This window comes from Neophocaena asiaeorientalis, unplaced genomic scaffold (genome assembly GCF_003031525.2).
Source record: "Neophocaena asiaeorientalis asiaeorientalis breed wild unplaced genomic scaffold, Neophocaena_asiaeorientalis_V1.1 scaffold317, whole genome shotgun sequence".
Taxonomy (NCBI): Eukaryota; Metazoa; Chordata; class Mammalia; order Artiodactyla; family Phocoenidae; genus Neophocaena; species Neophocaena asiaeorientalis.
This window is the reverse complement of record NW_020173114.1, coordinates 2204445-2222138: the sequence shown is the minus strand read 5'-3', so window position 1 is coordinate 2222138 and position 17694 is coordinate 2204445. Positions and strand designations below refer to the sequence as shown.

General features: G+C 43.0%; 1 protein-coding gene across 2 annotated transcripts in view; it reads right to left on the bottom strand.

Moving 5' to 3' along the window:
- Positions 1-16505, bottom strand: part of LRRC8B (leucine rich repeat containing 8 VRAC subunit B) — a 73005-nt gene extending 56500 nt beyond the window's left edge. For both annotated transcript variants that reach the window (XM_024743620.1, XM_024743618.1), the window contains exon 1: positions 16364-16505. The gene's annotated coding sequence lies outside the window, so the exon portion shown is untranslated. The remainder of the gene's footprint in view (positions 1-16363) is intronic.
- Positions 16506-17694: the final 1189 nt, after the last annotated feature.

Below are 17694 nucleotides of genomic sequence, written 5' to 3'. Positions count from 1 at the left end.
ACTTTTTTACTTGTTCATTTGCTGAATAATTCAAGGTTGAATTTCAGAGAATGTGAAGATTGAACAAATTTCAGGCTATAACAAAAACTTAGAGGCTTTTCCAATCTGGTCCTGGGACAGCTATAATTTCTTCTAATTTGTAGTGTTCCTGTACAATCAATAACTATATAAAAGCCTAATTTTCCAGCATTAGGTAATTTGACTCTAAAAATAACCAGGAAAAAGTCCATTTAAGCCTAGTTAACTGAAACAACAAATTATAAATCATCAAAAGACAAATCAAGTGGAACCTACCCTAATAGTTCTTCCTAGGTAGATAAGACAAAACAAGCCCAGTGTTTTGTGAGGCCCTTACAAGCAGCTGATGTGAGGCTGAAGTAGTCAAGTTCGCTCAGTATATTGTAACACTCAGTTGTGGAAGCTAATGCTCACTCACCGCATAACCAACCACATGTAATATTGTAGATATGTAATAATGTAATTACATATGTAATTACACATGTAATAATGTAGATAACCAACCACATGTAAATATTCTTCTAAGCCCTTTATATCAATTAACTTATTTATGCTCCCAACAACTCCATGAGGTTATCTCCACTTTACAGATGAGGCAACTGAGACAGTTATGGGATTTATCTATGCCTGCACAACCAGTAAACTCGTAAGACTGGCAAGAATGTGAATAATCTTCAAAGACATCTCTGAGGGGAATAAAAAGTAGCTCAGCTCAATAAAACGAACAGCACACTAAACGTACATTCATTCATTCACCCCTTCCTTCAGTCATGGGTGTAGCAGGAGGAGTCAGCAAAATGACTAAGGAGAGTGAACTCTTATCCTGACTAACATCTACCTTATTTGCGAGCTAAGCTACACAGTCTCTCAGAACGCCAGCTTAATCGTAAAAACAGACGTAGCTCTACCTGGCCTTTTTCCCTTCACGTTGATGATAACATCAAATGCAATGGATACTCCTTTCGCCCAGGAGGCTTCAGAAAACAACTGCCCATGAAGGAGTAAACTCCTGGCAAATACAAGCCCTGCTCCCCCCATAAAACCTACCCAACGTGCCCACAGTTTTCAAGCCTTCTGGGAAACAAGGAACTGTCCTGTGTGGAGTGATTACCTGCTTTCCACAGACTTCTCCTGTGCAAAAAGAGTCGTTATTCTTCCCACAGAACACACACTACTTCTCCCAAGTCTTCTCTCATTTCTAGTAAGACACTCATGTTTAGAAGCTGTCTTAATCCATTCGGGCTGCTATCACAAACTCCCATAGACTGGGTGGCTCAATCAACAACATTTATTTCTCACAGTTCTAGAACCTGAGAAGTCCAGTACCAAGGTGCCAGAAGATTCAGTGTCTGGTGAGAGCTCACTTGCTGGTTCACAGAAGGACCTCTTCTCATTGTGTCCACACATGGTTGGAAGGGCAAGGAGCTCTCGGAGGCTCTTTCATAAGGGCACTAATCCTATTCTTGAAGGCTCTACCCCCATGACTTAATTACCTCCCAAAGACACCCCCCCAATACCGTCACCTTAAGGGTTAGGTTTTAACATACGAATTTTGCGGGGGACATACTCAGCCTATAGCAAAGCTATGATTTTTAAAGTTGTGCTAATATAAGTACATTCACTGGTAACCTGAAATTTGAGGATTTGGGGGACTCCATAAATAATCAGAAGGAACTTAGTCCCTTCCTTCTACAAAAAACTGAAAAGTTATAAATTATAGTAAAACTAGTAAAACTTCAGTAAGCATAGATGGACTTACGTAATTACCATGGGATGCTTGTGATGAAAGAAAATGAGAATATGTACTCCTATGACCTCTTCCTCAAGTTTTTTTCATATGAGCCTCCTCTGCTCCATCCCCACTGCACTACTGGGTCTCCCAACATGACCTCTCACATCTCCAACACATCCTCCACATAACGGCCAGCATCACCTCCCAAAACAAATGTGATGTCACCTTCTGCTTCAAAACCTTCCTTGTGGCTCCTGGGCTCCTCCTGATGAAGCTGAGTTCTGCTTATGGGGTTAAAAATGTATCTCTAAGGCCACCCCAGGCAGAGGCTGAGCCAGAATCAGCACTGGGAGTTCCAACTCCCACTCTAGTCTCCAGTGTTCTCATTCTTGCATTCATGACACAAAGGGGAATAGCTGACTTTGGCAGGGAGGGCTACGCTGGGTATGTATTTAAAAAACTCAAAGTGTGAGATTGATTCCAAGCATATTTTCACATCAGTGTAAGAGACATTATAGCAGATAAAACTGGCAAAATACTACTTCATCAGGCAAAAAGAAAGGAGCCACATGGCCAAAGAAACAAGAATTTAGAGCCAAAAAGAACTTCAGGCCCTCATGCCACAATGCAACAGACACATAGAATGTTCACCTTCTTTAGCTCCAAAAATTTGATTCACATCCCATGACTTTACATACTAAAACATTGTGCTAAAAACTATTTTCCCTCTACATAAAACACAAACATAAAACATAAGCGATGCATAAGTGTTTTATAAGTGATTATAAAACATAATATTCGGGGCTTCCCTGGTGGCGTAGTGGTTGAGAGTCCGCCTGCCAATGCAGGGGACGCGGGTTCGTGTCCCAGTCCGGGAAGATCCCACGTGCCGCAGAGCGGCTGGGCCCGTGAGCCATGGCCACTGAGCCTGCGCGTCTGGAGCCTGTGCTCCGCAACGGGAGAGGCCACAACAGTGAGAGGCCCGCGTACCGCAAAAGAAAAATAAATTAATAATAATAAGATTCAATTTAAAAATAAGTGTCTGGAAGTTGGAATTGGTTAATTGGAATATTTTATTTAATCTTTGGGTATTTCATTATGGGTGTCTAAGAACCTGATACTTGAAGATGTAATATATGAAAGAATGAACATACATGTGGGAAGGTTAAAAACTACCTGTGGACACCTTCTCCCAAATCTTACGAAAAACACTAATTTCCATAATATAGAGAGAATATTTAATTGTAATTCTAAAACAAGCACAAAATAAGTGCACATTAGCTTAACCACTTATTTTTAAAAATTCAATGGATGGGAGCAAATACTGCAAGTTATCAGTAATCAAGACAGATTTTTATTTAATTTTTTAAAAAGTCTAATACTGATAAATACTTTGAAGGGAGGAAAACCTAAGCTGGCAAATCTCCTCTACTGAATGATTAACTTGAACGATACTAACTCAAGCATAGGATTAACAACTGGTAAACCGTAAAACCAGCCCAAGATTCCTCCCATGTAATATGCTTCAGTAGATTTGTCTTTTGCAGTGGGGTGACTGTGGCATTAATTTCTGTACTACATCCCCTCCACAGGCTCCTAACGCTCTTTGCTCACCTTCATGATTATGGGTAAAGAAAGGTCTGGTGAAGTGTAGAACAATGGGAAAAGTAGGGCCTGAATCAGCTCATAACCCCAGTGCCCCCTCCCAGTTGGGTTGGTCCAGTTCTACCACCAATAAAGAACCACCCATGCCTGAAAAAACCCAGATCCCTTTTTTAGCATTGTGAACCATGTAGGAGATGCTTATTATATCTGCTTTGTTCTCTATTTCTACGGTGCCCATCACCATAGCAACAAGGCACACAGATGGAAAAGTAGGCTAGAAATACCTAGAAATGGGGGTGGGGATGGGGACTATGGAAGAAAGGGCCTTTCACTGGTTAAGAGAGAAAAAGGCTAGAATTCTTCTATCAACACAACACTACGGGGCACTTCTAATGGAAAAAGTAGGTTTTCTTTGCAACAACAGAAAGCAGCCTAAAAACTCAATAAATATCAGTGGTTGTAGGAGGTAGAGTGGCTAACTTTTGGAGGTTTTAAAGCCAGGTCTATTTTATTAGAAAATCTTGTGTGCAAATCAAAACCTTTACACAGCATCCAATTTTGGAAATTACACATTAGTTCCACAGTGTGGATGATTACTACTTAAAATTTTTGGTTATTTTGTTGTACTAAAAGTTGAGACATCTGTTAAGGAAGTGTGGCTGGGAAGATAAGTTGATACAATGAACATTTTCCTGAAAGTGACAAGTTTATCTTCCAAGTTTTTGTACAAAATATCCCCAGAGGAAATCACTGGGTGGAGTGGTGAGGGTGACTGTTGTTTCACCCTAGGGAGTCCCTGTCCTCGTCAAAACTGGGACAAGGCCTTTCCCACCTCCAGCCCCTTTGCTGTCTGTAAGAACATCTTCACACTCCAAGGTCTCTATTTTGGTTTTTGTTTGTCTTTTCCTTTTCTACTGCCAGCCTGAGTCCTCCTTGTTCATAATTTTCTAGGACATTTGGAATGCTTGGGATATTATTTATATTGTTACTGGTCAGGAAATAGAACAAGGAGCCACACTGGCCACATGAGCTACTTGGGGAGGTTTTCTACGTAAATAAAAATGGTGTATATATTAAAAAACAAGAGATGCTTTATGGACCAAATTGAGAGAGTTTAACACTAGCAACTTAGAGAGTTTAGCAGAAAAAGCAATGGACAACTTTATGGGAATCTTAGGTCCTTGACTCAGCCGCTAACTAGCTGTGACACTGGATGATTTTTACTTTGCCTTTTTCAACCTTAATGTCTTATCAGTAAAAAGAAAAACTGAGATGGAACAGGGATATGAACTTGAGGTGTTCTAAGGATGATTTCAAGGCATGTTAAAATGTTATGCATGTGTGTGTAGTATTCTGGGAAAGACCCTCAAGGATACCTATAATATAAAAAAGGTTAAAAATCGATACTCTGTAAGATCTCTTCCACACAACTCTAGAATACCATGACTTGAATCAACTTACCCAAATAAACTCAAGGCTTTGAGCTCAGACTCAGGTGAATGTAATACTCAGGTCTTCTCAAAAGTCCTCACCCAAGGGACGCTCTCCCGGACCACCCTGTGTCACCAACCACTACCAGCCGCCAACCGCTCTCTAGCCCTGTACGCTGCTTCACTGGTCATCAGAGCACTCAGTACATGATATTATTTGTTGGATTTGCTTATCGTCTATCTTCCCTACTCTAGGATGTACGCTCCATGCTGTTTTCTTCATTGCTGCGGAGCAGTTAGGCCCGTGAGCCATGGCCGCGGAGCCTGCGTGTCCGGAGCCTGTGCTCCACAACGGGAGAGGCCACAACAGTGAGAGGCCCACGTACCGAAAAAAAAAAACAAAAAACAAAAAAAACTGGGCCCTGTTAAGAGCAATGTACTCTACTAAGCATTTTGTGAGCGTATCTGTCTTACTTAATCTTCGTATGATCACATTAAGGCAAGCTTTTCAATTTTTAGAGGCTTCTATAAAGTAACACATCTGGGAAAAGAAGGCAGGCAACATACTGTAGAAAAAGTTGTTTCATCAGGTACCAGATCTACAGCTAACTTGCAGTCTGCTGAGACAAGCCACAATCCCCTTATACAGTATCCACATTTGTATCCTGGGAATAACACTTGCCCCATCTCCCACAGGTCATCAGGAGAATAAATGTGCATATAAATGCTTCAGTATGTTAGAAGTGATGTACAAATGTACAATAGAGTAAGCAATGTGGTGGGGGGTCCCTGTAAAGTGTTTCAGTAGAGATCTGCTACAAGCTGCTGGGAGAAAGCAAGAGCACAGGGGACATCTGTACAGCGTCCTTACATACAGGGTGTCAAGAGCATCCAGGATCCAGGAGAACCCAATAAAGACTTATTAATCAATGGGAATGATAGCCAGGCTCAACTCCTCTCCCTTCAGAATGCATTACTCTGTAAAGAAAAAAATGTCCCAAACCTAGCCTGGGACCAAACCTTTTTGCATGTAATTCACAGCCTCCTCTTGGAAAGAAATTAGCATTCCTGATAAAACGCTGCAGAAAACTTTTTTTCAATGGGATTAAGACTTGCTCTTAGAAATCAGTCACCCACTGACCTAGGAGACCGTCAGTCAAGCACCTGGTGATCCTTACCAACATTCTATTTGTATACAGTCTAACAATGCGTATAAAAAATTATGTATTATTTCTAAATACTCTAGGAGAGTTTGAGTGTACATCCCTAAAATGGATAATGGTGATTCTATCACTTTGGTATCAAATTAGCTTCCATCAAATCTTTTTAAAAGAGTGATAAGCTCTAACGATGCTCTTTCCCTTTTGAATGTTTTTGTCCACCAAGAAGAAATCTTTAAATTGGCCTATTGGGGCCTTTTTCCTTAGAGTTGACAGCGAATTTGACTGAAAAGTTTTCTTTAGCACCCAAACCAGTTGATCTTCAAAGTGGGGTAAGGGGTTTGGGGGCTTTTTGTTTTTGGAAGGAGGAGCACTCTGGTAGAATCTACTTCCAGATCACCAATTAACCCTCGTCTATAAGTATGTGCTTCAGAACACCTGATGTCCAGCTGGTTCCTTCTGGCCATCTCCCTTTTTTCCCTTTTCACAGTCATCCGCTCCCCACATTCCACAAGAAAGGTAAACATCTCATTTCTCAGGAGTCTGCTTGTGGTGCATTGCCTTGGGGAGTAAAAATCTCCAGGGCTCCAAGCTGAGGGTCATTTGAAATACCTGTAGGGTTACAGATGTTAAGAAAGTGATGGACTTTCAAGACTGAGAAATCCTTTTGGGAGTTGGGGAAAGTATCCATTTCTTTGCTTCAAACAACACTGGAGGGAGACCCAAACAAGTTGTTAAGACAACAGAACATGGAAAATCATTTTTGTGATCAATCACTAGGTAACTTTTGTCATACACCTCAGGAGTTTAAAAAATAGAGTGGAATTATACTGCCTTCATTCCCATACACTTATATATGTGGTAAGGTGTCTTAAGCATTGACACTTAAAAAGAAGCCTCGATTACGAAGCCTATCTTATTTTAGCAATAAGTTTTACTTATGCATAAGTAAACTCTTTTTAAGCCCAGGCATCTCACTGAGAAGTTATTTTCCATAAAATTTTACCTATGCTTAATACTTATTCATCAAAATTCTAATATACTTGTGCTGGTCAATCGTATATTAGTCAAAATCATAAAAACTCAATCCAAGTGAAATTTTGTTTAACATTTAGAGGCTTATTGTCACAAGAACTTAAAAAAAATATAGTGTGTATATATGTGCATCACAAGAGATCGATAAGGTAATCAATGAAAGATTTTCAAACATAAGACTGTTAAATGGGGATTAGGTTATATAGAAGAAGGATGAAATGAGTTCCACAAGGGAAGCAACTATGTAAAAATTCCCAGCTTTTCTAGACCAGCTTGTTTGTGTGTTTTATAAATGGATGACATGGTAGATATGAAATCACTGTGGTATTTAATTTAGCTTCCACTGGGTACATTAAAAAGAGTGTTTTTTTAAATCAATATTTATAATATCAGAAGTGCCATTTTTTACAACTATAAAAAAATTTAGATATTAACTTTTAAAATGTATGAGGAGAGGACATAGTGTTTCAAAATCCTTTTAGGGGGTACTGGACAAAAATCATTATCAGACACTTTATTCTAAACTCCTTTATTCTAAGGACTTCCCTGGTGGTCCAGCAGTTAAGACACCACGCTCCCAATGCAGGGGATCTGGGTTCAATCCCTGGTCAGGGAACTAGAGCCCACATACCACAACTAAGACCCATGCAGCCAGGTTAAAAAAAAAAAAAAAAAAAAAAGGCTTCGCTGGTGGCGCAGTGGTTGAGAGTCCGCCTGCTGATGCAGGGGACACGGGTTCGTGCCCCGGTCCGGGAAGATCCCACATTGCTGCGGAGCAGTTAGGCCCGTGAGCCATGGCCGCTGAGCCTGCGCGTCCGGAGCCTGTGCTCCACAACGGGAGAGGCCACAACAGTGAGAGCCCCGCGTACCGCAAAAAAAAAAAAAAAAAAAAAAAAGTTGCTTCTATCTTGCTGTCCTCTGTGCCCGAGTTTAGTCCCCAAAGCCTGGAATTGAAAGCACCCTTGGAGATCCTAAACTGCCTGTAAGCCAAGAACCTGTGCTGACCATCTAAACTTTTGACTTCTAATAGAAAGAGCCAGAATTATTTCAGTAAAGTCCAAAAGCTGAGTCAAGCATCCCCTGCAAATGGCCAAATCCAGAACTCTAAACACAGTAAACGTTCAGTAAACACTAGCTCATTAACAAAATATTTTGGTCATTCAACTGATATCTATTAACAGCATATATACAATAACTCTTCTTCCTACTTCTAACCTTCAAGGAAATCTTTCAGATTTCCAAATACCAGTCAAGAGTACATTATTGAAACAAAGCCCTGGACTAGATAATAAGTATACTGAATTTTATTGCCTAATTCTTTCCCACATATCAGGTATAATGCCTGGCTCAGGAAGCTCACTCGGGAGATGAACAAAATTCATCCTTTATCATGAAGGAGCACCTAGGAGGAGGCAGAGGCATTCTCTGGCAGAGGGAATATAACAGATGCACAAGCATCAGAGGCAACACAGGGAAGGGATTCAGCAGCTCCTACGAGTGGTAGGCAGAGGGAAGGGTCTGGAATGGTCTCTCACAATAGGTATGCTTGAACTGACTCTTGAAAGATGGGCAGGTGTTTGACAAGGGGATATGGACAGAGAGAGAAAAGGGGAAAAAAAGCCACGGAGTGAAGCCATCTGGCTACCTTGTACCTTCCTCCCTGCACTGCAGACAGTTTGGGATGGCTGGTGCATGGGGGTGTTATTGTACGCGCTGTGTCCATGGTGCACGCGTTGGTGATTTAGAAATGACGGGGGTGGGGGGAGCGGGGGGCAGTGAGAGGTGAAGCTGGAGAGTTGTAGAAGCAGACGGAGGAAGACTGTATTATATGGCTCTCCAAGGCATTTGGAATCGATCCTTTGGCAAAGCAAGTCATTAAAGGATTATTAAACCAGGTAGTCGTGGTATGAAATTTGCCTTTCACAATGATTATTTTCCTGTTGTGTGAACAGCCAATTTTGTCGGGGGAAGATAGGAAAGACTACAAACTGAACTACCATTTGGAGGCAATTAGCAGCAGTCCTGGAAAAGACTCAAGGCAGTCAAGAGACTGTAAAGGAAGGGCACTGTTGGGAGGTACCTTAAGGGTGTGGCCTCTGGACAAACTGGTCACCATCCTTTAAGGAGCAGTTAAGGGGGGAACAAAGCAAAGAGAAGCCCAGAGTGAGTTCTATGCATTTTAGGGTTATGTAATTGGGTAAATGGTATTGCTATTTGCAAAAAAATGGAATCTAAAGATGATTAGCAAGTTTTGGTGGGGGAAAAGGTATCTTTGGTACACTAACTCCAGGCCCTTACTGTTCCATAAGTCAGGTAGCACCGGAGATATCATCCCCATTTTAAGTTCAAAGGGGTAATTTTTTTTTTTTTGCCCCAAATCACATGTAGCAGTTTGGGGAGTCCACTACATACCAGGCTTAAGGGCAGATATACAAGGGAGCCAAGATCCATGCTTTCACGTAACTTATATTCTGGTGTGGGCGGGGAGGGAAACAGAAGATAAACAAGCCAGCAAACAATAAACCAAAGCCTGAAAGACTAGGACGGAGAATGGCAAGGGTACTTTATCTGAGGTGATCAGGGAAACTATAACTGAGGCCACTGGTGCTGACCTTCCATTGAGAAGGAAGCAGCTACGCAGATTCATAAGAGAAGAGCGTCCAGGCAGAGAGCAGCAACTGAGAAGCCCCAGAGGTAGGAACAAGGTTGGTGTGCCCTGAAGGAGGAATTCCAAATACTGGCAAGGGGTGAGCGAGAGGAAGCCCCAGCTCCAAAGGCATTCCTGGGAGGGCGGAGGTGAAAGCCTTGAGCCCCCTTAGGGCAGTGCTAGCAGAGCATAAATACTCTGGGAATCTGCCCACCAAGCACACAGCATCGTGCATCCAGAAACTGCATCATGACTCACACTTTTCGAAGACAAGTCATTGCTCAGTTGCCTATTTCGGCATTGAAATAGGGCCAGGAACAAACTCACTTAGTTTTGCCTAGAGAGACGAACTTTAAAATCTTCAGATGAACAGAATTCATCTGCTCAGAGCAAGAAATAACCTGCAGTCCAATGGCAGGCGATTCTGCCCCCAAGGCTCCATCATGTCCTCACATGTTACACGGGAGCAGAGCCTCCCAGCCACCCTCCAAGGCCCTCAAAGGGACTAGAGAGGCAACATTTTCCCCAAAGGATGCCCCATGAGCGCAGCTGGGGAGGATAAGGAGAAATGGTTCCCCACTGCCAAGGTGCCGAGCTGGGTCCTGTCAATGAGAGCCTGAAAGCCTTGGAGAGACCGGATGTTCGGTTGCCTGCTGGCTCTGAGATGCGCCATCCCAAGCACAGCAGTCCAGCCAGCTCTCTGGAACACACTGCCTACGCCTCCCCTCCTGTGGTCATCTTCCACTGCTGCTTTGTGGTCTACCTATTCTGCCAACATTCCTTCATGTGCCCCCATTCAGCCAAATGCCTTCAAATTCCCCTCGCTAAGGGTGATGCAGATCAACCCTCTGACCCTCTTTGAAAAGATCCTGCTTTACAGCCAATTTTCTCAGATGCATCTGCTTGGTGTATCCAAAAGAAAAAAGTAGCTGAATTTAAAGTCTGTCAATATAGCATGAATAAATTAGAAAAGAATTAAATCGTTCCTGAATTAGGTGACCCCTTTCAGAGGATCACATGGAGAAGTTATATATTATGAACACTTAAAGATGACTCCAAACATTACGGCTGCTTTGGAACGGTGCTGGAAACCTGTGGCACACTCTGATCCCTGCTTAAGGCAGGCTCATCTCGTGTCCAAGCTCATTTCAAGCCACACTTCCACAACATCTCTGCTCCCGCTCCCTGGCCAATTTTTGTTCCTAAAGTCACCATACAACCTCCAACCATAAGACGCTTGCACATACTTTCACGACACCTGTATATCTCCTTCCTAATAACGTTGGGAGTAGCAATTTTTCATGTATTTGCAGTGATTGATTCTCCTGTCTCCCCCAGTAACCTGTAACCTCCATGGTGGTATGGACCACGTGCATTTTTGCTTACTGTTGTGTCCCTAGAACCCGGCACGGTGTCTGGCACACAGTAGGTGCTTAACAAATATAGCTGCTGGAAAAAAATACTATGAAATATACTCATTGGTGGAACGTTTCTGCTTCTGAAAGTGCATGTGGCAAAAAATCATTCAAACCAAGGCTGGAAAAGGTTAAGGCTGAGCTATTCTGGTTTTTATTATATATATATATATACACATATATATGTATATATATATATACACATACAGGGAAGACTTTGCTAGGTTTAAACTGATTTTGGGGACAATTCTCAAAAAGTCTGACTAACAATTTAACAATACTCATTTGGAAATGTATGGAGGTGACCAATTTTAAAACTTTTTTTTAATGGAATAAGAGCTCATTTTCAAAAAGGTGCATCTAGATTAGGCCAAATTAAAAAAGAAAAGCTACCGCTTACTTCATCAGGCACAGTTTATTAGGTAATCTGCATACATTTTTTTCATTTACTCCTCGTATCTGAATCTTACCCCCAGGTTACAGATTAGGAAATTGAGGATGCAAGAGGCATACTGAGTAAGTGGGAGAGCCAGGATTCATATCCAGATCTTTTTGATTCCAAGAGCTATATCTTAAATCTAAGCCACACTATAAGCTAAGAAATAGGTGTGACGTTGAGTAATAAGGCATTGCTCCCTCCCATGATAAGGTACAAGACTGCAGTCTAGTACCATCGATTGGGGCCAGTATTTAAAATAGGATTTGGATGCCAACGATGTGGTAGTAGAGAAATGAGACAATTCATGAAAAAGGAATAAGGAGGAATATGAACTAACATTTACTGAAAGCTTGTTTTATGCCAGATACTGGATACTGGATTAGACGCTTTCATGTTAAGAGTTCTTTTAATCCTAAGAATCCTGTGAGATGGATAACAATCGTCAAGAAAAAAAAAGGTGTAGAAAAACAGTGGTGTTCGACTACTCCAATGTTCCTTTCCCCCATCTTACTAAGGATGTGAAAATCCCACGTTTTAGCTGGGCATAAGGTTGTCTACAGTAAGGACAATATTCCCCAGTCTCTATTCCAGCTAGATGAGGTCATATTGCTAAAGTCTGGTCAATGAGATTTAACAAGAAATGTATGACAGCCTCCAGGAAATTTCCTTAAGAGACCCTGGGCTCTTGCTTTTTCCCATCTTCTTCCCTTCCTTTTGTCCTCCCTTCTATACTTGGAACCTGGATGTGATGGCTGAAGCTCCACTTAGGACCATGAGATTGAGGGCCTCATTTGATGTTTGGTAGTTCTGAAAGGTGGAACCAGCCTAGGTCTCAGAGGACCTGTAAAGTCATAATACCAGCTCTGGACTGTCTCTCTATAATCTTTTTTTTAGTGTAAAGGAGAAACAAACATCACTTTGTTTAAGCAATTTTTCTTTGAGGTCTCTGTAACTGACAGCTAATCTTAACTAATCCAGCAACTCATCCAAAGTGATAGCGTAGGGTTCAAACCCTGGCTCATCAGTCTGCACAGTTCACGCTCTTAGGCAGAAGCCTGAAGAACTCCTGATTATAATCTGCAATAGACTTGAGGGAAAAATGTAAAAATGCTGAAAAAAATTTGAAAGAAGAAAAGAAGGAAGGTTTGAATATGCTTTCAAATCTGCATACCTGAGACAATCAAAGGGAATATGCTATTCGACAGTAAAAAATTTAGTCTCCATCGTAGATGGGCTGAGGAAGATCTCAGTCACCTGCATGGAGCTGGAAAGAGAAGAGAAATAGAAGCTGTGTAGCTGATAATGTCTCTGAAAGATGCTGTTGATGACCGAGGAGTGGGCATTGTAGAATAGAGCCCTGAAAATGGCCACAGGATGAAACAAACAACAAAGAATTACAAGGAATCCTGAAACTGAAGAAGCAGGAGATGAAGTTCAAAGATACACAGTCTGGAAAGAAACAAGCAGAATCATATGACCCATATCAAGCAGAATCACGTGACCCATATCACGACCAAAAAGGCAAAAGTAAAGGTCAAGGTTGAAGCTCTGACAACTCATTTTAATTCATTTCCTTTACATGGGTTCACAACAGCATTGCAGAAGTGAATTTAAATTGTGTTGCAATTGAGTAGAATCCTAAATAAGAGGAAGTCATAGAACAGGGAGTTTATTATTACCCTTTGTTCAATTTCTAAATGAACAGCACTGAAAAGAACTTAGCAGAGAGATACAGTGATTGGAGTTAGGTCTAATTTTATTTAAGATCAATCTTAATGATCCAGAAAAGGAAAAATAAGTTGTGTTATGTCTGCCAAAGACATTATTTTAAACACGAGAAAAAAACCTAAGTCATAACAAAGGTGTGTAGGAAGTTTCGAAAATATAGATAGGAAATAAAATGCAAGTGGGCAATAGCAATAAAAGAAAAGGCAGCAATATGAAAACAGACATGACAGAAATTAGAATGCATTTTACAACTGGTTAAAGAAATTCTATACTATAATTGGGCCTCCCAAATTCCTATAAGTGGTCGCAGGTCTGTACTTTTTGCAGAGTAAGCAATACTCCCTGCGTCAGAAGAGCAGTGAGGGACATGCTATATAGGAGGCAATGAAAACCATGCCACCGAGTCTGAAGTTAACACGACAGATTCAGCATACATTTGTTTCTGATAATATCAGTGTAAGCTAGAAGGATACTGGAAAGAGAAGCAAAAAATAAATTTGGAAATTCAACTTGAGAAACACTAAACGAACATCAGATATTAAATAGGCTATTTTTTATGGGCAGTAAAAAATCAAAAAGGAACATAAAAATACTTGGATACCATCAAAAAGGATTTTAAAATTACAAAAATTTTTTTATAAATAAAAATTTTGGCTTAAGCAAGAATCTTCTACATATTATTTCCAACCTTCAACTCCAGAAAACAAAACAAAAAATCACAAATTTCAAACCACTGCAGGAAAATACCCACACAGCCTAAAAAAATGTGGAGGGATAATGGAATATTATTCAGTACTAAAAAGAAAAATTATCAAGCCATGAAAAGACATGGAGGAAACTTAAATGCATAATACTAAGCACAAGAAGCCAATGTGAAAAGGCTACAGACTGATTCCAACTATAAGACATTTTGGAAAAGGGAAAACTGTGGACACAGTGAAAATATCAGTGATTGCCAGGGGTTGGGGGGGCAGGAGGGATGAATAGGAAGATCACAGAGGAGTTTTAGGGCAGTGATAATATGATATAGTATCATACTCTGATGATATTATAATGGTGGATACATGTTGTTATATATTTGGCCAAACCCATAGCATGTACGACACCAAGAGTGAACCCTAATCTAAACTATGGTCTTTGGGTGATAATGATGTCTCAGTGTAGGTTTATCTATTGTATCAAGTGTACTGACTCTGGTGGGGGATGTTGATAATGGGGGAGGCTATGCATGAATGGGAGCAGGGGGTACATGGGAACTCTCTGCAGTTACTGTCAATTCTGCTGCGGACCTAAAACTGCTCTAAAAAATAAATTCTATTTAAAAAAAAAACAAACTTGAAAGACTTGGTACCCTTTTCCAGTGATATTGATTAGAGCCCTTTTCATTTTAATTAACGTTGGTGCTTTCATTCTGAGGATTCAGAGGAATGAAACAGCAATGGGGAGGGGAATGGTCTTTAAAAAGCAAATCTTAACTAGTCAAATGAAAACACTCCCAATGTGAGAATCTTCCTGTTAGGCTGGACATGTTGGAACACTTTTCCAATTTAAGAAAAAAAGAACGTTTCAAAGAATAGTAAATTTAATTCTAACATGTAGTAGATATCCATCCAGTAGGTATCATGACTCAACTGTACACTCAGCAACAACACTGTCCCCCTCATTACCTGAACTAAGAGTAACGTCTGATATGTTAGGGGCCCAGTCACTTGTGGGATTGGCTGACATTTTATATTCCTTCAAGGGTGAAGCTGTTGACTAGGGAAGCCAGGGGCAAAAGAAAGTCACCTTGGCACTCACAAATCAAAGAGCATTTTCGGTTCTCAGGAGGTGGAACCTCAGCACGTGGAGGGTACTGGAATTTTTAAACAATTATACTGCAGTTTGATTGCTTCTGTGTACTACAACCTGACACTTAGGTTTTAGGAGACCTAACAGTCTGATAAAGGCACATAGCATTTCATTTCCTCTTAGAAAGCAGTGTACACTTTGCCTATTTTAAGTTGGTTAACTATTTGCAATTTAAAAATTTCAGGGCTTCCCTGGTGGCGCAGTGGTTGAGAGTCCGCCTGCCGATGCAAGGGACACGGGTTCGTGCCCCGGGCCGGGAAGATCCGACATGCCGCGGAGCGGCTGGGCCCGTGAGCCATGGCCGCTGAGCCTGCGCGACCGGAGCCTGTGCTCCGCAACGGGAGAGGCCACGGCAGCGAGAGGCCCGCGTACCGCAAAAAAAAATCAATAAAAATAAATAAATAAAATTTTCATACCGATATCTTTTTACGGACTTAAAAAAAAAGTTTTTGGCAAGGCGAATTTATTCAAGGAAGTTCACAGGTAGGTTTTCGTTTTTAAATCAGGTTTATCCTTTTTTGGGGAGGTGGGAAGGCGGCTGCTGAGAGGGAGTCTTTCTGACCACAAAGAAGTCTTCCACAAATGTCATCTGACTAAAGGCAACCTATGGACTTTGGGAAGTCAGGTGAGGACACAGAGTGATGAGCCAACACCCAGCCTCCCCCCTTCTGACCTCTCAGCACCTGCTCAACTGCAGCCCAGTAAGGGGAAACTCCTAGCTACTCTCTCGAAATGGGTATAGGTTGCTCCCTTCTCCTTCAAACAAACGAATGCCAACACCACCGTTAAACTGTAGGCGAACAATTGTAGATTTCCCACGAGCAGAAAATGTTTGCCAACCAACAGCGCCAGGGCAGGGGGCAAAGGAGAGCGACCCAAGCGCGGACGCCCTCCGGAGAGGTCTGCTCATCTAGAGAGGGCGAGACTCCAGCCCAGGAAACCAGAACCCGGTTTCCGCACCACCCTGAGGACTCACACTCAGGTGCGGCGCCGTGACTGCTGGGGGAGACATGCGACCGCACCGTCGCGCCGCCCACTCCTCCTGCCCCGAATGATCCCAGCACCCAGAAGTCCCTCGGGGGTATCACTTCTAGCCCAGAGACGAGGGAGTGGCAAAACCGCGCCTCATCTCTCTAGCTCAGCCACCTGCCCGCAGGCCCGGCTCGCAGGTGAGGCGCGGACAGGTAACCGCACCTGCTCGGCCAACCCCACCTGCTGCGTCCCCTCACCCGGTCCTCCGCCCCCACCAACTGGGTCGGCTCGGCTCCTCCTCGGTGACCAGGGGCGTTTCGCCACGACCTACCTGCGTGCCTCCGGCCCCGGGATCCGGCGCTCCTCGCGGGGTGCGCCCCGCGCCGCTCCGGGCGCGCCGGCGGCGGCCCAGCGCCCGCACTTCCTTGCTGCCGGCTGCTGCGGGCTCAGCGGGAAGCCCCAGCGCTGCCAGGCTCACCGCCTCCAACCGGCTCCATTGTGACGCGGCGCGTTCCGCCGGCCAATCGGGGCGCGGCGGCGCGAACCGCTGACTAAGTTCGCGGGGGGAGAAGGAGGGGACTGGGCGGAGGCAGGAGGCGGAGGCGTTGGCCGTGCGGCGGCGGCGGTGGCGGCTGAGGAGAAGGAGGAAGGGGAGAAGAGGGTAGCAGCTGCTTCGGTAGTTGCTCCTGCTGTTAAATTTGCAGCAGCCTCTGCCCGAGTGTTTGCCCCGCTTAGGGACTGCGGGGGCCTGTGACTCACCCCTTGCTGATGGAAACAAAGCGCGGCTGCCATCACCCCGGGAGCGCGCCATGTGGCCGCCCGGCCCGCTCGGCTGGGGCTAGAAAAGCGGGGGGCTGTTTTCAAGAGACGGCAGAGGGGCTTAGAGCTATCCAGGTGCACATGCAAGGCACTTTGGAAGTACATTTATGTGTCGGACCACTGCCTTCTCACATGTGCATCCAGAGTAACTTGTTATTTACATAACGTGTTTTGAACCTGAAGGGAAGGCTCGGGTGGAGCTGCGGGAAATCCCTTTACCTTTCCTTATACTGCGTACTTAAGATGCAGGGCCGAGCCCCTGTGTGGCAGTTTACAGTTGTACCAAACTAAGCGGCTTAAGATTCTGGGCCTCCAATAGCATCCGTCTCGCAATATGTCGTTATCCTCGGGATGCGGAGGGAACAACGTGATAGAGGGGTCTCGCTTTACTCATAACTGGGCTTTTACTGCTAAGAAACTGCCGGTCTACCCTATCTACTGACCCGCTCTTCTCCCTCTACAGTTAAGTGGGAAAAGTTACAATGTGCCTTACAGAACAAACGAAAAAGTAATCCAAACCCAGGAATTCGGGGGACAAAATTTTTATCATCCTCATTCACCCGCTACTCTCATCCCCACCCCAGATTTAACTCAGTCTTTTTGCAGACTATCATCCTCAACACTGCGATTCAATTAGGCAACATTTATATCTTTGAGTTGCTATGGCAATCACATTACCATTAAAAAAAATGTACGGGAACCTCCGAAAGGAATAAAATAAAGACTATAAAAGACTCAGCATTTGGAGCATATCTGATCGTTTTGTATAAATGGGAGTAAAGAAAATGGAACAACTGAGTTATATGAGACCAAGTGGTGTCAGACAGAGACTGTTGAGATTAG